Source organism: Pteropus alecto, unplaced genomic scaffold (assembly GCF_000325575.1).
Source record: "Pteropus alecto unplaced genomic scaffold, ASM32557v1 scaffold341, whole genome shotgun sequence".
NCBI classification, from domain to species: domain Eukaryota; kingdom Metazoa; phylum Chordata; class Mammalia; order Chiroptera; family Pteropodidae; genus Pteropus; species Pteropus alecto.
In genome coordinates this window covers 798,165-819,630 of record NW_006430739.1, presented here as the reverse complement: position 1 = coordinate 819,630, position 21,466 = coordinate 798,165, and the positions used below count along the sequence as shown (strand labels likewise).

The window sequence follows — 21,466 nt, the reverse complement described above, 5'->3', positions numbered from 1 at the left end:
AAGCACGCATATATGACACAAGTAATGGGGTGGAGTTCCCAGGTGCCTATAATGGTCTACACTTGCCCCATGAGTATTTTCATGCCCTGGAGAGTGTCCATTGGTCCTACTCCATATCTGGATGAGTTTCTCTTCCTCCTTCCACCTCTCCTGATTCTGCCTTGTGTTCATCTCCTTTGGCCAGCTCAAGGCACCTTACAGGGATAAAGCAGTCAATACAAATTATGCAATTTTGGTGATTCTGCATATGAGTTAAACGCTCTGATATTTTTATTTAAAATTGGCATCGTATAGTATAAAGATGAATGGTAAAAACGCATGTTAATAATTTAAAATTTTACTTTTCCTTAACTTAGAATGACATTGAAAAGCCAGTAGAAAATATCATGACAAATTGAATGAGACACTGCAGAAGAAAGGAAAAATCTTTATATTTTAGTACGTTTAATGGCGCCATTAACCTGTTTTTTGAACAAGGGGACCCACATTTTCATTTTGCACTGGGTTCCATAAATTATTTACCCAGTCTTGCCTGGGTATATACTTAAGACATATGAGTTCATCCAACCTTTTGATATTGTATAGGGCTCCAGGCATCTGTATTTTTAAAGGCATCTCAGAGAGTCTGTCATAGAAAGAAATTACAGATAAGCAAGGAAGGAAAGCTAGAATAAACTCTGTGGTTCTATATTTGAGTCAGAGATTTCCATATGAAAAATAAACATATAAACATATCTATACCCACATCTATAAATATGTATGTAAAGATAGATACAGAAACACTGATATGTGTGTATACATGGATTATTTTACATGCATGTGTCTCCTACCTCAGTTCTCTGATGGATCTAAGAAAAGTTTTTTTCCTAGTTTTTTCCTAGTTTTTTTCTAGTTTTTCTTGTAAGGATAGGAATGATGACTTCCAAGCTCTTATCGGAGCTGAAATCAGGAGGCTATTTCAAAATTTATATAAAAAGTCACAAGTCCTAGAATAGCTAAACAATTTTGAAAAAGAATAAAATGGAAAGAATCAGTCTACCCGGTTTCAAGACTTATTATATGGCTACATTAATCAAGATAGTGTGGTTTGGCAGAGGGATGGACACACCGATCATTGGAACAGAATAGAGAACCAAGAAATAGACCCACACAAATATGCCCAACTGATTTTTGACAGAGTTGCAAAAGCTATTCCATGGAGGAAGGATAGCCTTTTCAACAAATGATGTTGGAGCAATTGAACATTCACAGGCAAAAACAAACAAACAAACAAACAAACAAAGCAGTCATACCTTATGCATATATTATCCCAAAATGGATGATGTAAGTTTTTAAAATGTAAAACTATCTTTTAGAAAACAAACAGGAAAAAATCTTTTGGATTTAAGGCGAGGCAAAGATTTCTTAGACTTAACACCAAAAGGCTGACATCACCAGCATGTCACGTTGATGTTACATTATGAGAAAGGCATTTTACCTCCATACTATCCTTCCCCAAAATACATAATCCCAATTTAATCATGAGACAACATCAGACAAACCTGAATTTGGGGACATTCTACAAAATATCTGACAATTAATCTTTAAAATTGTCAAGGTCGTGAAAAACAAGGAAACACAGAAATTGCTATAGACTAGAAGCAACTAGGAAGATATGATGACTACATGCAACATACTATTCTTGATTTTCAATCCTGAACAGAAAGAAAAAAGGCATTAACAGAGAAACTTATGAGGTACATCGTACAAAATAACTGATCAGTGTTCTTCAGGGTGTCAAGATCATGGAAGACATGGAAGGACTGATGAACTGTCATAGATTGGAAGAGACTTAAGACATATGACAACTAAATGCAAAATGTGATATCCTGAATTTGGTCCTGGAACAGAAAATGGATATTAGTAGAAAAACTGGTGAAATTAAAAAAAAAAAAAATCGATGGTTTAGTTAATAGTATTGTTTCAAGATTAGTTTCTTAATTTTGATAACCATGGTTACTTAAGATTTCGACCTGGGGAATGCTGGATGAAGTGTGTGAGGCAGCTGACTATGCTTTTTTTGCAACTTGCTTGCAACTTTAAAATTATTTCAAAATAAACTTAAAAAATAAAGCCCACTTCCCCCAGGATATTCTAATGTATAGCCAGGGCTGAGGACCGATGCTAGCTCATCCATTAGGTTCTGCATCATGGGTTTCCACTGTATTCTACTCTCTAGCCTGCTTTTTCTCCATCAAAATTGAACTGCTCTGGAGGGATTTGTTTTCAACTAGAGTCCCTCACAATTCATTTTAACTCACTTTCTAAACAAGGAATACCAGCCCTTGATTGGAGGCAGGAGGCTGGCATTGTGGGTGGTTAGGGCCAGGTGTTTCAAGACAGTGAGAAGCAAGGATGGCCTCATAGGGCGATGCTCTGGTCTTAGAAAGCAGCCTTAGGTAGAGATAGTCAACATCTTGGATAGCAAATTCCTGTTGCTATGACAGCTTCCAAGAGCACACTTGTCTCATTAGAGCCTGGGGCTTATTCAGTTGGCTCCACCCTCTTCCTGGAGTGCTCTGTTTATTAAAAGGGCCCTGCCCTTTATTTTGCTAGGATTAGTCATTATGGGTTGGTGAACTGCCCTTTCCCCCCCTCCACCCCAGCTTTTCATCTGCACCCTAAAAGGGAGGGCTGTGTCTTTGGGCCTGCTGAGAGTCCTTCAAGAGAGCTGATCTGAGAGAAAATTAAGAACAGCTGGGGGTAGACACAATGACATCATATGCCTCTAGCATGAAAGGCAGCTCAGAAACTCCGAATCAGGAAGAAGAGAAAAAATAATGGGAATTGGAGAAAGGGGCTGAGATTTGGGAACTATGCAAAGGCTGATTACTGGGGAAGACAAGAGAGGAGATTAATCTCAGAGCACAAGAGCTAGCTGAGACATTGAAACTCTTAGTAAGGACCTATTAATCTAGTATTTAGCACTTAGAGTCTATAGATTTAACAGCTAAAACTAAACAAGGACAGATTGGTGAATGCTGTGATAATGCCCTGAGGCAACCTGTGGTTAGGAGTAAGATTAACAAAGAAAATGGTTAGAAACAGCTTTATTTGTAGAATAAGTTACAAATTGGACCCTTTGTATATAGACTTTCTTCTTTTCTTGATTGTTCTGTATGAGATTGCTTGGCTTACATGTAAAAGTACGTTTATTTACTTTTTACTTTATCATTTGTTCAAAAGCAATAGATTCCTCTACATAAAATACTGATGATTGTTTGGAATGGTATATCCTTAGGAAACTGAACAATAAATTTGTTCAGCTTGAAGGGGCATTAGAGATGATGTAGTCCAAACCTAATTTTACAAGTAAGGAAATTGAAGCCTTAGAGAGATAGGTGATAGCTCCAAGATCACACCGCTATTATGTGACAGAATTGTGTTGCAGCTTAGGTCTACAAATTCCCAGGCAAGTGCTGTTTTTACCCCATATCTGTTTTACCTAGTTTAGCCATGCCCAAAGAGAGTCTAAACTTCTATCCCTATATTACTACTAGTGACTATCAGTGGCTATCACAGATAAAATGCAGGCCACCTGGGAAGAATCAGCCTACTTCTACAGAATTCTCAGAATCCTTAGCATATTAAGCATGATGTGCAAAAGTCACAGTGAAAAACAAAGTACCAATATGTACTTTGTTCGGCATTTATTTTATTAAATCTTTTCCTCTATGTGTCATCCTTAAATATAATGATGTTGCTCTGTTTAGCAGTTTTTAAAACATTATCAAGTTTAAATAGCAGTATCTGGCAATACATAGTTACATTGTCTGTTTCAAGCAACCAAACACAGAACTGATATACTTGAAGCTGTGCAATTATGGCAGTTACTACCATTTGTTGATACCTTATCTTAATTGCAGATTATCTCTTTGATCAGTGAATAAACCTTTTGAAGAGTGAATGTACAACCTAAACCTAGTAGAATAAGAGTAGAGTCCCTAACATTAGTCTGAGAAATCTGATTGAAAGTTATAACCCAGATAGTATGCTTCATCAAAAAACTTCCATTGTAACCTTAGAAGTTACTGAGCATTAGTCCTCTTAAATAACATGTCTTCTGAGGAGTGCAACTATTCCAAAAGAAAGACAACACACTTAATAGACCTTAGCAAACAAAGTAGAATTAATGAACTAGTCAATAATGGAAAACAAACTGGAGTATCACTGAAGAGCGAAGGGAACATATTGGAAACAGAAAGCAGGAATAAACAGTTACAAAGAAGTATTTAGAAATATCAGCTATGAAAAATAAGAGTTGAAATGAAGAATTTAACAAAATATTACATTAGTTTCAGGTATACACCATGGTAATTAGACATTTATATAACTTACAAAGTAATTGATCACTTCGATAAGCCTAGGACCCATCTGACACCATACATAGTTATTACAATATTATGGACTGTAGTTTCTGTGCAATACTTTTTATCCTGTGACTATTTTTATAACTGCCAATTTGTATTTCTTAATCCCCTCACCTTTTTCAGCCATTCCCCCAAACTCCCATCTGGCAACCCTTGAAATGTTCTCTGTATCTGTGAGTTTGTTTCTGTTTTGTTTTTTCATCTAATATTGTGTGTCAACTGTAACTGAATAATAAGTATTAAAAATAAAGAAAAATAAAGAACTTGGAGTGGGGAGGCTAATAACAAGATGGATATAGATGAAGAATGAACTAATGAGGTGAAATACCAGGTTGATTATCTTTCCCAGAAGGCATCAGAAAGGGAAAAATTATTGGGAGATATTTTTTAAAACCTTTAGAGACATAGAGGATGGAAGGATAAATGTCATCAGTAAAAGAGAAGCCCAAGAAGAAGAGAAAAAAGTAAGCGGAAGGGAGTTAAGTGTTTGAAGAAATAATGGTGGAATATGGATGCCCCCAGTTGAAAAGGATTCAGAGTTTGCCAGACAATATATAAGATAAAACCTATGTCTAGATACATGGTAAAGATAAAAAAAAAATATCAAAGACAAAGAGAAGACTTCTCAACAAGAAAAAGCAGGTCACCTACAAAGGAACAAAATCATATTGATGTCCCAGTACTCAAAATACAAGAAGACAGTAGATTGCTAATTTTCTAGGTACTGAGGGGGAAGAACTTAGAACCTAGAATTTAATACCCAGCTAAATATTATTTAAATGCAAGATTGAAATAGTCTGTCATTCAAGGCCTCAGAAAGTTTACCACACAAAGGATCTCTTTGAAATAAGTCCAATAAAACAGTATATACAATAAATAAAAATGGATAGATTTCCCCAAAAGCCTCTCACAAATATTCCTTTGATTTATCAGGTTCATCAAACCTCCGCTTACTTCGATAGCATTTCCAGGATCAAGTTCTTTGGAGGGAGCCAGAGTGTGGAGCTTGTATGCTATTTTGTAGAAACCATGAGTGGCTCTTTTCTGCTTTTGTTACGGTCTTATCTTTTCTGTTAAACTTATAAACTACCCGAGGACACAGTATTATTCATTTCTCTATTCTCAATAGTATCTTTCACAGAACTCTCTACAAGGTAGGTATTCATTAAATGTCTATGGCAGGAAGGAAAGGAGAGAGGGAGTGAGGGTATTTTAAGGCTGGAACATGAAGCTATGATTGTTTCAATTTGAGAGAATAGCTTTTCTCACCTGTTTTTGTGACATTCTACTGTGTGTCAATATTTTGCACTGCAGTGGATCACGTTTAACATGTTCAGTCTGACTATGAGTGACTTGAAGATAATTGAGCATTATTCATTTCACTAACAAAATATCAAAAGCAACCTGCTTATTTTGACTTTTTTTGTTCATTTACTTGATTTACCATGGCCCTCAAACTCCCTCTGAGTCATTAATGATGGAAAGTGATATGCTCACATACCAGTAAACATCCCCAAGTCAGGAATAAGAAGGGAAAGTAATCCACAAGGGTTTTATTTTGTCTGGAATTTGTCAACACATCTCCACAGAACTGGTGAAAATCTCTTGCCATTCCTCTTTTTGCTTGTCTGTGTCTGTATAACAAGTGCTCACTGAGACAGCATAGGTAATGCACACCTGTTGGCATCTAAACCCTAAGAACTCAGTCTTGAATCAGACACCTTCGCCTTTCAGAGAAGAACTAAGTGGGTGGGTAGTGTTTCACACTTTTCTTTCCCTTGGCATTATTTGGAGGCAGGCAGAGCAAGAGACACCAGGTCTGAGAGGGACGTCAGAGTTATTTCTTTATACACTTCCTGTAGGCATATGTCATCTTTTCCACCCATCTGAAAAACATTTGTGTATGTGTGAGATGTTTGCCTGTGAACTATTTTCACTTTCCACAGTTGTCATTTTGTTGCAGATCCCAAAGAAAAGGAGCCGGACAAAACAGAAAATGACAGTAGCAGACCCCACCCCACCCCCACCAAACACATATATGACACTTACACATCTTGGAGGCCAACATTATCAGCAGCAACAAATACCAGCAGAATTCTTTCCCACCATCCTCTGCTCTATGTTTCCTCACCCCCGATACAGTTCTTGGCTATGCGCTTTTAACATTGAGTTGAGGTTGTTCGCAGAAACTCTGGCATCTGGAATTATTTGAGTTCCTGCTCAGGTACTTGGAATTCTTACTAAAATTTTTTAGAAAATCATATAACATTTGAACACTACATCTGTTTAATTCAGTAAATAGTCATGGAGCACCTGCTTATTGCAAGCTCAACTCTGGGCAACGCCCAAGTACGCCTATCAGTGCGAAGGAGGTGCTGGGGAGGAATACAAATAGACTGGAGGTTCGAAGCAGGGATAATATCCTGGTGGAACAAAAGGAAAGACCTCTTGAGAAGATAGCCTTGGGGACTGGCCTTAAACGATTGGTAGAATTTCTATAGGCAGAGGCTTTCCAGGAGGCAAGAACAACTTGAGTAAAAGTAACAAGGTGAGCAATCATAGGATCCATTTAGGGCTGTAATAGTACCTGTGTATTGAGTCATTACTCTGTGCCATGCATAGTGTTAAGGGTTGTACATGCATTCTCTTGTTTAATTGTCACTCACAACAATCTCATGAGTTGTAGACAGTATCGTTCCTACTGTACAAATCAGGATACTAAGGTTCACAACAATTAGTAAACTTGGTCACCTGCTAAGAGATGGCAGAACAGGAAATCAAACAGGAATTCAGGCTCCAAAGCGTTTTCTTTCATCCGTCCATCCGTCCGTCCATCCGTCCATCCTTCCTTTCTTCCCTCCTTCCTTTCTTCCCTCCCTTCCTCTCTCTCTTCCTCTCACCTTCCCTCTCTCATCTCTCTCTCCCTCTTCCATTTTTATTGGGATATAATAGACATATAATGCTGTATTAGTCTAAGGTGTGTAATATAATGATTTTATATATGTGTATTTTGTGAAATAATTACCACAGTAAGTTTAGTTAACATCCATCGGCTCATCCATCGGCTCACCACTAGGTTCTGTGCCTCAGAAATAAACTGGAAAGAATGGTTAGGGTCATGCTATGGAGACCTTTCAGAGTTAACTGAAGAATCCTGAACTTAAGGTGGCAGAACCGTAATGTTAAAGAAAAAGGGATTTTTCTATGACAGGAAACAAAGCGTCAGTAAGGGATCAGCAGACTGGGGACCAAAAAATAGTTCCAAAATTTTCTTCTTTTCTTCATTTGTTCTGCCCCTTCATGGGAAGAGAATGGACTAAGAAAGAACCTTCCCTGTGCCTCCTAGTGCTCTTGTGGAGAACTTCCACCTTTTTTTTATTTTTTATTTTTGCCAGTACTTTCTGTTCTGCTCCATTTTTTTGCCACTGCACATGGTCTTACCTCTGGAAAAGAAGGTCAGAATCTGAACTTCTTTGTCTAGCTGTAGAATTGGATTACTTAAATTTCAGTTCCTATTGTATTATCTTGGGTGACTGCAGCCTCTCTTACCTTTTTTATTAATTTTAAAGATTAAAGTGGATTTTTATATAGCTTCTCCTCGGTCATAAAAAGAGGATTCCTTAATTGTCCATGGTTATAATCTCCCTTTTCAAACTTATCCAGAAACTGGAAGGTCCGCTTGTCCTCACTTGATGGTTAGCTACCTCTTTTACCAGCCTTGTTTTAGAATCCTGAAGGAGCAAGATCTTGGGATCTTTAGACTTGCCAAGCTGTGGTCCAGTTTTTGACCTTCCATGTAAAAGATAACCAGGGGAGCCCTCAATGAACTTGGTGTTAGTTCAGGCAGAAGCCTTTAAAAAGATTTTATTTTTAAATAACTTTAGACTTGGCAGAAAAGTTGTAAAAATTCATCCAGCTTCACCAAATGTTAACACTTTACATAATCATAATAAAACTTCAAAACCAGGATATTAACATTGATACGATATTATTAACTAATTTACAAATCTTATTCAAGTTTCACCAGTTGTCCTACTGATATCCTTTTTCTGATTGGGGATCTAATCGACGATCCCACTCTAATCTGGAACAGTTAGTTCCTCAGTCTTTCTTTGTCTTTCATGCCCTTGACACTTTTGAAGAGTACCCATCAGTTATTTTGTAGAATGTCCTTCAATTTGGATTTGTCTGATGTTTTCTTATGATTATATTGAGTTTATGTTTTTCTGGCAAGAATATCACAGAAGTATGTGTGCATCATCATATTTGGTGGTTCATGATATCGATGTGTCATTAGTGGTGATATTAACTTTAATCATTTGGTTACAGGAGTGTCTGCCAGTTTTCTTCACTATAAAGTTACTGTTTTCCTCTTTGTAATTAATAAGAATCTTGTGGAGAGATACTTTGAGACTGCAAATATCCTAGTTATCATTATACTTCTGGCCACTAATTTTTGCATCACTTCATCTGTCTTAAAAATCATCAGTTCATTCTGATACCTTTTATTCCACCCTAACAGCACCCAGGTCATTCAACCCTTCCTCCTTTCCTTATTTTTAACTCTATTCTTCAACCTTGATGAAGCTGACACTTATTATTCAAAATATATTTACCTACTTGATCAACCCTAACATACAATGTTCTCACCTCCCTTCTTTTCACCCTGTTCCTGCCCACCCTCTGCAGGTAAGCAAGCTCATTCATTTCTGATTTATCATTTCTGTATTTCTTGTTGTACACATGAGCAGATGCATGTGAAATCTCTTATATCCAATTTTTCCTACATAAATAATAACATACTATAGAAACTCTTGCAATTTGCTTTTTCCTACTTAACACTATATCCTGGAAACCACTTTATGTCAGTTCATAGAGATCTTCCATATCCTTTTATTACAACTACATTAGAACTCCATCGTATGGATATATCATAGCTTATTCAGACATTCTCCTAGGTATGGGCCTTAGGGTTTTTCAATATTTTGAAATGACAGACAATGCTGCAATAAAAAATATGGTACATATGTGTTTTTGTATTGTCAGAAGTGTATCTTCATGGTTAATTCTTAGAAGCAGAACTGCTGTTTCAAAAGGTAGGTGGATGTTAGTTTTGTTAGCTATCGAAAAATCCTTCTCCGTGAGAATTGTACCAATGTGCATTCCTACCAGCAATGTTTGAGAGCACCAGTTTCTCTGCAGTCTCACAAATAAAATGTGTCCTCATACTTATAAACTTTCATCAATCTGATAGGTGAGAAATGGTACCTTGGTGTTGTTTTAATTTGCAATTTTCTAATTTTGAGTGAGTCGGAACATCTTTTTGCACGCACGTGTGTGTGTGTGTGTGTGTGTGTGTGTGTGTGTGTGAATTATCTGTTCATGCCACTCCCACTTTTTTCCTACCAGGTTTTTGGTCCTTTGTCCCTCAATTTTTGAGCAATTTTCTTCATATTTTAGGAAACTAGCCTTTTATGATATATGCTACAAATATTTTCTCCCAGTTTATCAGCTGTGCTTTTACTTTTGTGTTTTTTGTTGTTGTGCAAAGATTATTTGCATTTATGTACCTATTAGAATGGCTAAAATTTTAAAAAATAATGGGAACACCAAATTCTGGTGAGAATTGAAAAAATTAGAACTCTCACACATTGCTTGTAAGAATGTAAAATGGCAGGTAGTCACTCTGGAAGGAAGTATAACAATTTCTTATAAAACTAAACATGCAGTTACTATATAACTTAGCAATTGCACTCTTGGGCAGTTATCCCAAATAAATAAAAATTCGTGTTATGTAAAAATGTGCACACGGATGTTCATAGTACAGCAGGTCCTTATATAATATCCTTTTGTCGAATGTCGTTTTGTTATATATAACATTGATGAAATGCTGTAGGAACTTAACTCTTGTTTATATTAATTAGCCTATGGCAAATTTGGTTTTGTTATATGTTATTTTGCTTAAAGTTGTAGAACCTATCAACAATTTTAAGTGAGGACTTACTATAGCTTTATTCATAGTAAACCCAAATTGGAAACAACCCAAATATCCTTCACCTGGTGATGAGTAAACAAACTCTGGTATATCCATTCCATGGAATACTACTCAGCAAAAAATAATAATAATAATAAAATAAAAAATAAAAACTGATGTACACAAAATCCTGGATGGATATTAAGGACTTGATGCTTAGTGAAAAAGCCAATCTCAAAAGGTCAATACTGTTATGATTCCAATTATTAACCTTCTTGAAATGACAAAATATATAGATGGAGAATAGATTAGTGGTCGCTAGGGGACAGGGACAAGGGTGAGCAGCGTATGTGACCGTAAAGGAGTAGCATGAGGGAATACCTTTGTGGTAATGTAATAATCTTTTATCTTGATTGTAATTATGATTACATGAATCTACACATGTAATAAAATTACACAGAAATAAACTCTCACACACATGTGAGTACATATAAATACTGGTGAAAACTGAATAAACCCTATAGTTTAGTAAGTGTATTTTGCTATAATCATATAAGGTGTCACCATTGCTATAATCATATAAGGTGACTGGGGGAAGCAGTCGATGCACCCTATGAACTATTTTACAATCTACTGTTAGTCTATAATCATCTCAAAAGAAAAAGTTTTTAAAAACCAGTGCTAGAGTTTAATTAGAATAACATTGAATTACACATTAATTTGGAGTGGGGAGCAAGGTGGAAAGTCCTGTGGTCAGTTCACATTAGGGAGACGGATGAGAACAGCCTTGTGATAGTTCCTCACCAAGCTGCTTATTTCCCCTGCTCCAGAAAGAATTGCAGGGTGTTCTTCCACGACCCAAGTCAGCTTATTATCAAGCCTTGACTTAGCGGCCCATATGGAGACAATAAAGGTCAACAGATTACCGTGTGGCGGAGCTATTCTCTTAACACATTTAGCAATTCTTGTAGTTCAGTTCTGCTGGCAAAAATATTTTAACTTTTGTTTTATGTGAAAATGTCTTTGTTTTGCCTCCGTTCTTCAGGAATATATTTGCTGAGTATTAAATTGTAGGTTGGTATTTTTCATCACTTTAAAGACTTTGAGCTCTCTTCTGGTCACCATTGTTTCTGATATCAGCTATATTCAAAACTTTCTGCCCTCGCCCTTATATAAAGTGTTATGTTTCTCTGGCTGCTTTTATGATTTTCTAATTATATTTGGTTTTCAGAAGTTTGACTATGATATTCCCAGAGTTTTGTTTTCTGTCCTCTTGGGGTTTGCTGAGCTTATTGAATCTTTAAATTTGGGGAAATTTAAGCCGTTGCACATTCAGTACTTTTTTCTACCCTACTGTCTCCCTCCTCTCCCTCTAGAACTCTAATTTCATATATGTAAGACATTCGGATGTTGTCCATATGTCCCTGAGGCTCTGTTCATGTTTTTGTTTCCTGAACTATTTTTTTCTCTGTTCTTCATATTGGGTATTTCTATTGTTTTATCTAAACTTCACTGAAACTTTTCCTTTTCCATTTCCATTCTGCTGTTTAGCCAATCTAGTGTTTTTAAAAATTTTTCAGCTATTTTCCAATTCTGGAGTTTTTTTTTCAATTCTGGAATTTTTATTTGGTTCTTTTTTTTTTAACAGTTTGTGGTTCTCTGATGTGATTTTCTATCTTTTCATTTATTGTGAGTATAACAATAAATGTGTTATACTCTCTTACTCCTTTAAGCATAGTTATAGTAATTGCTTTAAATTTCTTGTCTGCTAATTCCAACATCTGGGTCATCTCAGATAGTCTCTGTTAATATATTTTAGCTCTTGCAAATGGATCACAATTTCCTAAATCTTCATAAGCTGAATAATTTTGGGTTGTATCCTAGATATTTTTAATGTAATTTTGTGGAGACTCTGGATTCCGTTGTACTCCTCTGAAAAATACTAATTTTATTGTTTTGGTAGATTGTTAATGTAATGAGATTCAAACTCTAAACTGTGTCCCTTGAGTGGTAGTTGAAATCTTAATTCAGAACTTTGATTTTATCTGAAGTCTGTCCCCTATATGTGTGGTTCAGGAGTCACTTGAGATTGGAATAGAGTCTGTGGACCAAATTGGGTTTCCTCTGGTTCCCTCCTTTCCAGGATTCCACACCCCGTTTACTTTCTAATGGCTGTGCTTTTCCCAAGTTCTGTCCTATACTTCTTCATTCCAGAAAGACTGTGAGTTTACTATTGGTGTCTTACTCTTGATGTCTTAGCCACTTGTCAGCTTTAGTTTGTCTCTCAGCCTAAAAGCTGTAAAACTGAGTAACTCACCTTGTGCCAACTCCTCTTCAGAATATGCCTGTTTCTGTTTGTTTTCTAGTTTCTTTAATTGTTGTTTCTTCATTTTTTTTTCAGTTTATAGTTGCTGTCTACAGGAGGATCAGGATCAATAGTTTACTCAGCCATATCAGAAGCAAAAGAAACTATCTTGCTCAATTTTGATTTAACTCTCACCAAATTGTCCTTAATATAGGATTCTGTCCCAGAGGGGAGACTTGGCAGGTCAGCTCTAAGAGTCCGGAGGGGCTAGATTTCTCCAGCCCCTTCAGTCCTTGCCGCAGGCCCCTTGTGCTCACTTGGTATTGGAGGGAGTACAACCCCTCCCACTTTCAGCTGCTATTCTCAGTTGTCTCACCATGCTTCCAGTGAATATTCCTTGAGAGTTCCTCTTTCACCACAGTTATTGGCTACCTTGGATTATAATGAATAGCTATGGTGAGAAACTAAAGCTTCAGCCTTGGCTGGTGCTCCCCAATGAGTTTGATGGAGAAGATGTGACTCCAGGAGAAAACTTCTAGTGTTACAAATGGTAACTCAGCCTTGGCATTCCTTTCTTTCAAGAGAAGCTTCTCCCAATTGCAGTCTTCTAGCTTTCTGGGCACTGGTGTGTGGATGCAGGTAGGGAAAATCTCTTAAAGGCCAGCCAATCCACATGCATCTGTTGCCTAGCACCCATCATCCCAGCCAGCCCTGAGTTGTACCCCGAAGTTACCAAGCCACCCCTGGTGGGCATTGGTATACAATTTATATGCCTCCCAGTGGTGAAGGGGCAGAAAATGGTCTTCTCAGGGCAATGATAAAGAGAGAAAAAGGATCATATTTTTAAAAAATTTCCCTTTAACCCCTTTCCATTGTTTGTGTCCTTATTTTGGGGGCTGTTTTCCCCTAAAGTCCTACCCTACTCAGCTGTCTAACCCATTTGCCTTTCATTTTCCTGGAGATTTTCTTACTACGTTTATGCTATTTTGTTAGAACCATGTATCTCTGGATTCTGAGATATGCCCAAGGTCGGGTTCTGGAGAGAGGTCCAATTTGTAATTTTGCAACTTAATAAGAACTGGGAGAAGTACCTCTCTGTATGAAAAAATGAAAATAACAAATTCTTTACGTACATATTTCAGGACATTGGAACTTAACAACAGGAGATTCCTTCTGAATTCTAGAAGATACTTGAGAATTTCAATCAATGAAGAATAATTGATCATCAGCTTTGGGTGCTTCTCCAGTTAATGAGATAGATATAATATTACCATCTTGGGTATAGATATAAAATTAACCTGTATAGATATATGTCCTAACAATACAGGAGACTTTTTATTTTTATAAAATGTCTCATCGATAAATAGTCTGGAAACCAATGAATGACTTTTCCTGTGACACTATTCACTAGACATAGGGCTGTGGTTAAATATTTGTTATGTAATAAAACTAACAAAATCTGATTTTTTTTTTTTTACTTTATAGGCTTATTGTCTTATGAGGATAAGTTATAATTTATAGCTTATAAGGAGATTAAGATGATAGAAAATTTGAATGAAAAAAAAGCCATATCAAATTCCTCTAGTTCTTAATTTTGTCTTAGCTATTGAAACCCAATTAGACACAGACCAAATTCCTGTTTATTGGAAGCTTTAGAAGTCTTATAAATGAGTGCTCACATAGTTATAGGAGACCATTGCTTTCTACTCTGTGCAGTCTTTCGCAAAAAGGCATTGAGTCATTTTAATAACAAGTGTGCATTCCATAATATACTCATTCACATTACGAAAACAGCCCCAACCATTTACAATCCAGTAATTCCAACTGTTTAAGTAAAGAGTGCATGAGCCATTAACCAGCTTCTTTCCTTCTTACATCTTCTCTCTCATTAGTACTCCATCCCTACCCCCATGCCTGTAGAAGCATTATTCATGTCCTCCAGGACCAGTTCAAATAGTATCGAGCCCATACCTCCTGCATAACACAGAATTGATTGCTTCCTCCTTTATTCTTCTCTTTCTTTAACACCGAGCCTAGAATCTGGCCTGTAGTAAATGTTAGGTGGATGCAATAAGAGTAAAACCAACTGTGAAATGTTATCGTTTTTGGAGATTGGCCACAAAGATGGTGCTTTCAAAAAGGCCTTTCTTCTTTACTGCCAAGACCCAAGCAAGCATGCTAAGTAAGATAGACTGCTTGTCTGAGACTCACTGTGTCTATTTATATCGGGAACAGAGGGAACCAAGAAGCATGACATTTACTGAGCCTGTGGATGCCGGCATTAGCTTGCTCAGGCTTAGGGGAGTAAGGCAAGGTACTCTTGATTTGTGTGCTTGGTCAGGTCATGCCATAGGCATGGAGACAGGTCTCTTCCATTTGTCACATGCTTCTGTAGCCACCGTTGCTCAACAGCACGGGTGGGTAACAAATGTGTTTTGGTGATATTTTCAGGGAGGGGGGAGAGTGTTATTAGAATCCAAGGTGTTGTTTTTCCTTCCTGTTTCATCAGAAACCCTTCAAATTTCGAGCTCTTTTAAATTAGAAGTATCAGAGACGCCTTTTTAGTTACACTGACGAATGAGTTATTCACCTCTGTCCCCTCCCCATTATGTTCTTCATCTGAGGCAAACGACGATGCTCATTTAACTTTTGCATCCTCAGATTAACTGCAAGTGGAACAACCTAATATATCTCCCAGCGTTGGAGCTTAAATTCTGAGGACATCATTTTTCATTTTCGAATGACACTTGACTTCAAGAAAGAACAGCAGACAGACCAAGCAGCAATGCTGGCCTTATCTGTTTTGCGAAGCGTCTCTTGCAAAAAAAAAGAGCTTATGGAATTTGGCTCTATTTTCCACAGCCATGGGATAAGGGTCGCGTGTAAATAATAATATCCTGTGCTACTTAGGCCTCATTTAACTGTATTTGTTGCTTTAGAAGGAACTGCCAAGTGGGGTGTTTCTCAGAGCTCATGCTTGACATTCCAGAAATACTGTAGGGTCCACTTCAAAGATGGCACTCCACACCACCAAGCTTGTGATTGTTGGCACGCTCCTGATCATCACCCGGCTTCACGTTGACACATTCTTTCAAATCACATGGGAAGTGCACCCTCTGGGAAGAATGAATCTGGTACCCTGAGGGCGGGCCTGTCCTTATGAGAGGCCTTTGCACTTACCACATGGGTGTTTTCCTGGAAAGCTGTGGTAGCTTCGAGCCTAGGATGACTACATTTGCCAAACTAGGAACAGTGAGGTGATTTTTGCAAAGTTAGCTGTTGTGTTGTTGACAGAACACTAAGCTGGGCTGTACTCTCCAACTGACTAGCTCTTGGGCCTTGTGAAACGTTCTTGGTCTTTCTGGCCTCGGTTTTCAAATATTGAAATGGTGAGATTACACTAGATAATCTAAGTTCTTTCCCAGCCGTGAATTTGCTCAGGTGACATGAAACAGTAAAAACCAAACGGGGATTCAGTAAATGGAAGTTTCCAGTCCAGGCTCTGCAGCTCATTAACTGTGACTTGGAACAAGTCACTTAGCCACCTAGCCTCAGGTCTCCATCTCTGGGGAGACCAGTGTCTTTACCTGTCTCACCTGGTAGTTGTGCTGATCAGGTAAGGAAACACTTTTTCTCTCTCAACACTTACTGAGCAACTGCTCTGGGGCACCAGTCTGATAGATGGCAAAGATGTAGAGGTTATTAGATTACCTGTTACTACTATTAATTTAGCTGCAATTTAGTGAGTTCTTCCTGTCAGCAGGCACTTAGGTGCAGTATCCCATTTAGTCTCTATTTTCTGGATGAGGAAACTAAAGTCCAAGGTGGTTGGGTAACTTGCTCAGGAAATGTAGCTAGGCAGAGCTGACACTGAGATTTGTACCAGGGTTTCATTTTATATTTTAAAAGTTAGAAACATCTCACCTCTGCCAAAGAGCTCATGTTACTATTATTATTCCTTTGCTGGGTCACAACACCCAAATTATATGACCTGGAAGCTGTGGCGGGGGTGGGGCAGGGAGGCTGGGGAGGAGACCGGCCTGGCTCGGGCTAAAGGAAAGGTTCTCTTTGCAGACACTGCCTGAGACAGCACAGTTGGTGGAAAGACCTGAGGGGCAACCCAAGTCCTCAAGCCAGAGGAAGTCCAAGCGCTCAGCCCAGACTGAGGGACCAAATGCAGCAGGCGTTACGGTGATGGCAGTGGAGGAGGAGTTTGTAGAACAGAGCGACAAGATGAGAGCAAGCCCTGTGGGTCCTAGGCCTGGAAGGGAGTGCTTCGGGGCAGTTGCCAAGACTAGGTATCCTTTGAGGGTAGTTTGGAAGTGCTGCTCATGGCCCGCCATGTGACTAGGCCAATCCTACATAAAGAGCCAGGCAGAGGGCAAAACAAGCCCTCTGTTTGCTTACCTGTAGAAGAAAGGCAGTGGGCAAAATGAGCTCTTAGGGCACCATGTGTCAGACATTCCCCGAGTCAGCAGGTCTGCAGAGGGGGCTCCTCCGGGGCTCAGAGCAGCAAACAAGTGCTCTTGCTAGGCCATTGTTCTCCTTAAGAATGTGACCCCAGTCTCTAAGATGCTAGGATTCTGTTCTTATTATGTCAGGAGCTGCTTTAGCAGGACCCCTGCCGCCCACGAAGTAAATAGCCCAGTTGTCTTCCTGCTCTCTTTGCAAACTCTTTGCAGGGTGGCTCTGCCATCAGGGGAAGTGGTCTTTCCGGCCTTTGGAAGATTGTCCAACCACGCCTAATTCCCAGGGATGTGGCCCAGCTTTTTGTGCCTCTGCTTTACTCCTCTAAGCCTGCTGCTTTTCTGAACTATCCTGGTGCTTTTTCCTACCTCCAGTCCCTGTAGGAAATGCCTGGCCCAAGAGAACAGTCTGCTCACTCAAACTCCGGTTGTTAGAAGTGGGTGGTCACCCTAACATGGGACTTGTGCACCTGGAATGATGGGCTCAATGGCAGAAACAAGGTAGGCAGCAGGGGGAGGGAACTGAGCCCTAGTACTAGATATGGCCACTGGGCCAGGACACGTGCTTGGGGACGTGGCCTTGTTATAGGTAGACGCAGGCCAGTGGGTGAGGTGAGTGGTCTGCAAGCAGGCCCAGGTGCCATACAACATTCTGAGAAATGGTCAACACTAAGGAGTCCAAGATAAGAAACTCAACAGTAGCAATATCAGACACTTAATATGGGCGCTGTGCTAAGCACTTAACATAGATTCACTCTTTTGATCTTCAATGCTATTTCCCCATTTTATATATCAGGCAACCGAGATGCAGAGAGGTTGAGTAACCTGCTCAAGATCACACAACTAAGGGATGGGTATGTAAGAATTGTGTGGATCTTCAGCCAGTTTGGGAAATCATCATCAAGAATACCCCTCTCTAGTGGCCAAACCCATCACTGGGACAAGGTGCCAATTCCAGAGGGAAGAGTTGACAAGAACAAGGCAAGGCAGAGGAGCTCATCCACCCAGCAGGCATGCATCGGGGACCATCCTGTGTGCCAGCTGTTGGGGGAACAGACAAGTAAGATAATGTCTCATTCAGGCCAGGGCCCCAGTTCTGAAAGAGGCTGAGAGAGTAGGCAGGACGACGTGCAGGACTTAGAGGTAGGAATCAAGGCAGAAGGCCAGCTCCTAAGACTGGGTGAGTGTAAGAGGCTTGGGAAGAGTTTGGGTCTGGGAGCATCACGGCCTCTCCGGTGGCCCTTCTGGGGTTACCAGATCTGAGAGGCAACCTATGCCTTATTCCCCAAGGCACAGGGCTGAGGGCTGGCATTGACCCTGGGCCTGTGTATGGGTTGCTCTGAGAACCAAATTGGGCCAGAGCCTCTAAGTGGAAGGATCAGTGGGTCCAGCTATGGGGATCTGAGTAGAGTGGGAGTGGGGGACTTGAATTGGGGGCTAATGGACTAGAATCCAGCAACGATATCCCAGTTCCTGTGGAGCCTGTTTTCCTTCTACTCCTGCTGTGGAAGCACCGGCCTCCGCTGTGGCAGAAAGGGAAGTGAATTTGGAGCCAGGAGATCTGCACTCCATATGTTAGTAGAAACTGTGATGTCTGAACATTCTTGTTGAGAATAGCTGAAATTCTTAATAGGAATTCCAGGAAGACCAGAGGACATCTGAGAGATATATGTGGATTGCAGTAGAGAGAAATACTTAATCTTTAGGGGAAAATCTCCAGAATCAAGAACCAGCTTCCTTTTTTAAATTATTTTCTCCAAACTGACAAGTTAATCAAGTAAGGCGTGTGAAAGGCTTTGTAAACTGTAGGGCTGGCCCCCTGCGCAAGCCTTTGTTAACATCTTCATTGTTAAGATCCGGAGATTAGCAACCTCAGCAGTTCCTGGGGTGGGGGTGGGGGGCTTAAAACGTTGCCTCTCCCCACCCCAGCACCTTCTCTCTGAAACCCAAAAGAATCTTTTGGAGCAGATTCTTAGTTCTCTGCTGGGCTCACTGGTCTCACTGTACAGCCATCAGCCAGGGCCACTGCTACCTGCAGACAGGACTGGAACAGGTACAGGAAGAGGAGGGCAGAGTCTCTTGCCTCTAGCCAGCTTGCTTAGTCCATCTCAGTAAGACCCTGAGACTCAGTATAGTAGATTAGAGCTCTACCAAGTGGGGGTGGGGCGGGGGATGTCGCCTGAATTCAAATCCTGGTTCTGTGACCTCAAGTACAGTAAGTTACTTAACATCTCTGGGGAACATCTATAAAATAGGAAAGTTAATATAGGGTGGTGGTGAGGGTTACCTGACCACCCGTAAAGCACTCAGCACAGCACCTGGTCCACATCAGCATTTGGTAAATGTTGGCTGCCACTATTCTCCCTTTTCCCTCCTCCATCATCTTCCTCCTTTTCCTCCTCCTCCTTCCTGTTTCTCCTTCCTGTTTCTCCTCCCGCTTCAAACTCCCCTTTTCTTTCCTCCTCTTCCATCTTCAGAGGGCTTTCTGGAGCCTCAAGCTAATGGCTTGGCAGATTCAAGACCAGATCGGCCTGGCTGGTTGTCGGTACTTTGACCTGTGGCCCAGTTTGTTTAACTAGATCTGGGTCCCTGAACCGTGCATTCAGAGCATGAGCCCTCTAGGGTTGGGACTTTGCCTGGCCCTTTCCACTTCCCCTCCTAGCCCCTGTGACTCAGGCCCTGCACCCAGCCCTCAGAGCTCCCCAATGACAGTCACTAGCTATCCCAACCTACTTGTTGGCTCTGCCTTCTCTTTTGATACTAGTGGCCCACACAGCACAGGTCCTCACCTGGGTGTGGGTCTTTATGTCTTCACCTGCCACCCTACACAGACACTCTACACAGTGACCCCTAATGAGCCTACTCTCCCTCTCAGTGAACCTTTCCAACAACCCTGTGAGGTCATATAGTTCATTTATTCATTCAGCAAACACTCATTGAGCACTTGCTCTGTGCCCCTGGATATGCGACGAGGGTATTGCAGTGGAAAGAGAATGACGAGTCTTGGAAGAGGCTTTCAGCCTTTATGACAGAGTGGGTAAAACCCGAGCTCCTGACTCTCACAAAGCCAAAATTGAATTCTGGCTCTGCTACTCGGCTGTATGGCCTTGGGCAAGTCACCTCGCCTCCTTGTACCTCGATTTCCTTGTATGTAAAATAGGCACATGAATAGCCCCTATCTTACGGGACTTCCTTACAAGCTTCATTTCCTGCTCTGCACTCCCCTGTTCTTTCTTGTTCTTTCTAGTTCATATCACAATACAAATGTAATTCTGTCCGCCTTCCAAGCTATATTCCGAACTCTGGTGGGCAGTAACCACTTGTTTATGTTTATATCTCTAGTGCTCCCACAGTGCCTGGCCCAAAATATACATGTATATACAAAATATACCAGTGGTTTGTGAAATGTTAACGCTATGTTGTTATTTTTCCAGATCCATCCTCCTCATTAAACTGTGAGGTCCCAGAGGGCAGATATCCTGCCTCAGTATCTGCAGAACGAAGCGGGGGTTTAACTTGGTGCAGGCGCTCAGTGAATGGCGGCTGGACTAGTAGGTGAGTAGTGAAGAAATGAAGGAACAGATGGAGGCCGATGATTAAGGCAGTTTCTTACAGGTTCACTATTATCAGTGAGGCTATCGTTACCTTGAAGTTAATTTGGATATATAGTAGAATTGCGCGGTAACAGGTAGTTCATTTTTCTGCGGACTCATCCTCCTCAGTCTTGTTCTAGGATTTAACACTGTTGACCACCCTTTCCGTGAAATTCTTTCCTTCTCTACCCTCCATGAGAGCAAACTCTTTTGGATTTCCTCATGTTTTTCTCACTCCTTCCTTGTTCCTTCTTTTGTCTTTGTTGTTGATGAGTCTTCTTTTCCCTTTTGCTTTCTCATCGCCCCCTCTTCCACCTCCAACACCACTACCTCACTATGATGTAAAATATTCTCTAGGGTTTGGACCTCACCTGTCTGCCCTCTCCTCTTCCAGTGAAATCGGCCTAATCCCAAGGCTTTACACCCATATCTCCTTCCAGCGCTCACATTTCTTCTAGCCTTCACGTTAGAATCTTCAGGCTCCTGCTACACATCTATACCTCATTTTTTTGGCTGTCTTCCTGAAATTCAAGTCTAAAAATTCTCATCCTTTTCCCCCAGACTGACCTCTTTACTCCATCTTCTCTTTTTTCATTACCATCAGTGCCTTTCGATTTTTTAACTCATAAGGAATACACATACACACATACATATAACATATACATATGTAGCTATATAGGCATAGTAGTTATATTGTCATATATATAATTTTAATATAT

The 21,466-nt window shown here is 40.0% G+C and overlaps 1 long non-coding RNA gene across 5 annotated transcripts in view; it reads left to right on the top strand.

Moving 5' to 3' along the window:
- Positions 1–21,466, top strand: part of LOC107196234 — a 107,609-nt gene that overhangs the window by 69,355 nt on the left and 16,788 nt on the right. For 4 of the 5 annotated variants that reach the window (XR_003048433.1, XR_001517611.2, XR_003048432.1 and 1 more), the window contains one exon: positions 20,589–20,709. This is a non-coding gene — a long non-coding RNA (uncharacterized LOC107196234). Of the gene's footprint in view, positions 1–16,762; positions 16,987–20,588; positions 20,710–21,466 lie in introns of all 5 variants that reach the window. The other variant, XR_003048431.1, reaches the window with a different exon arrangement.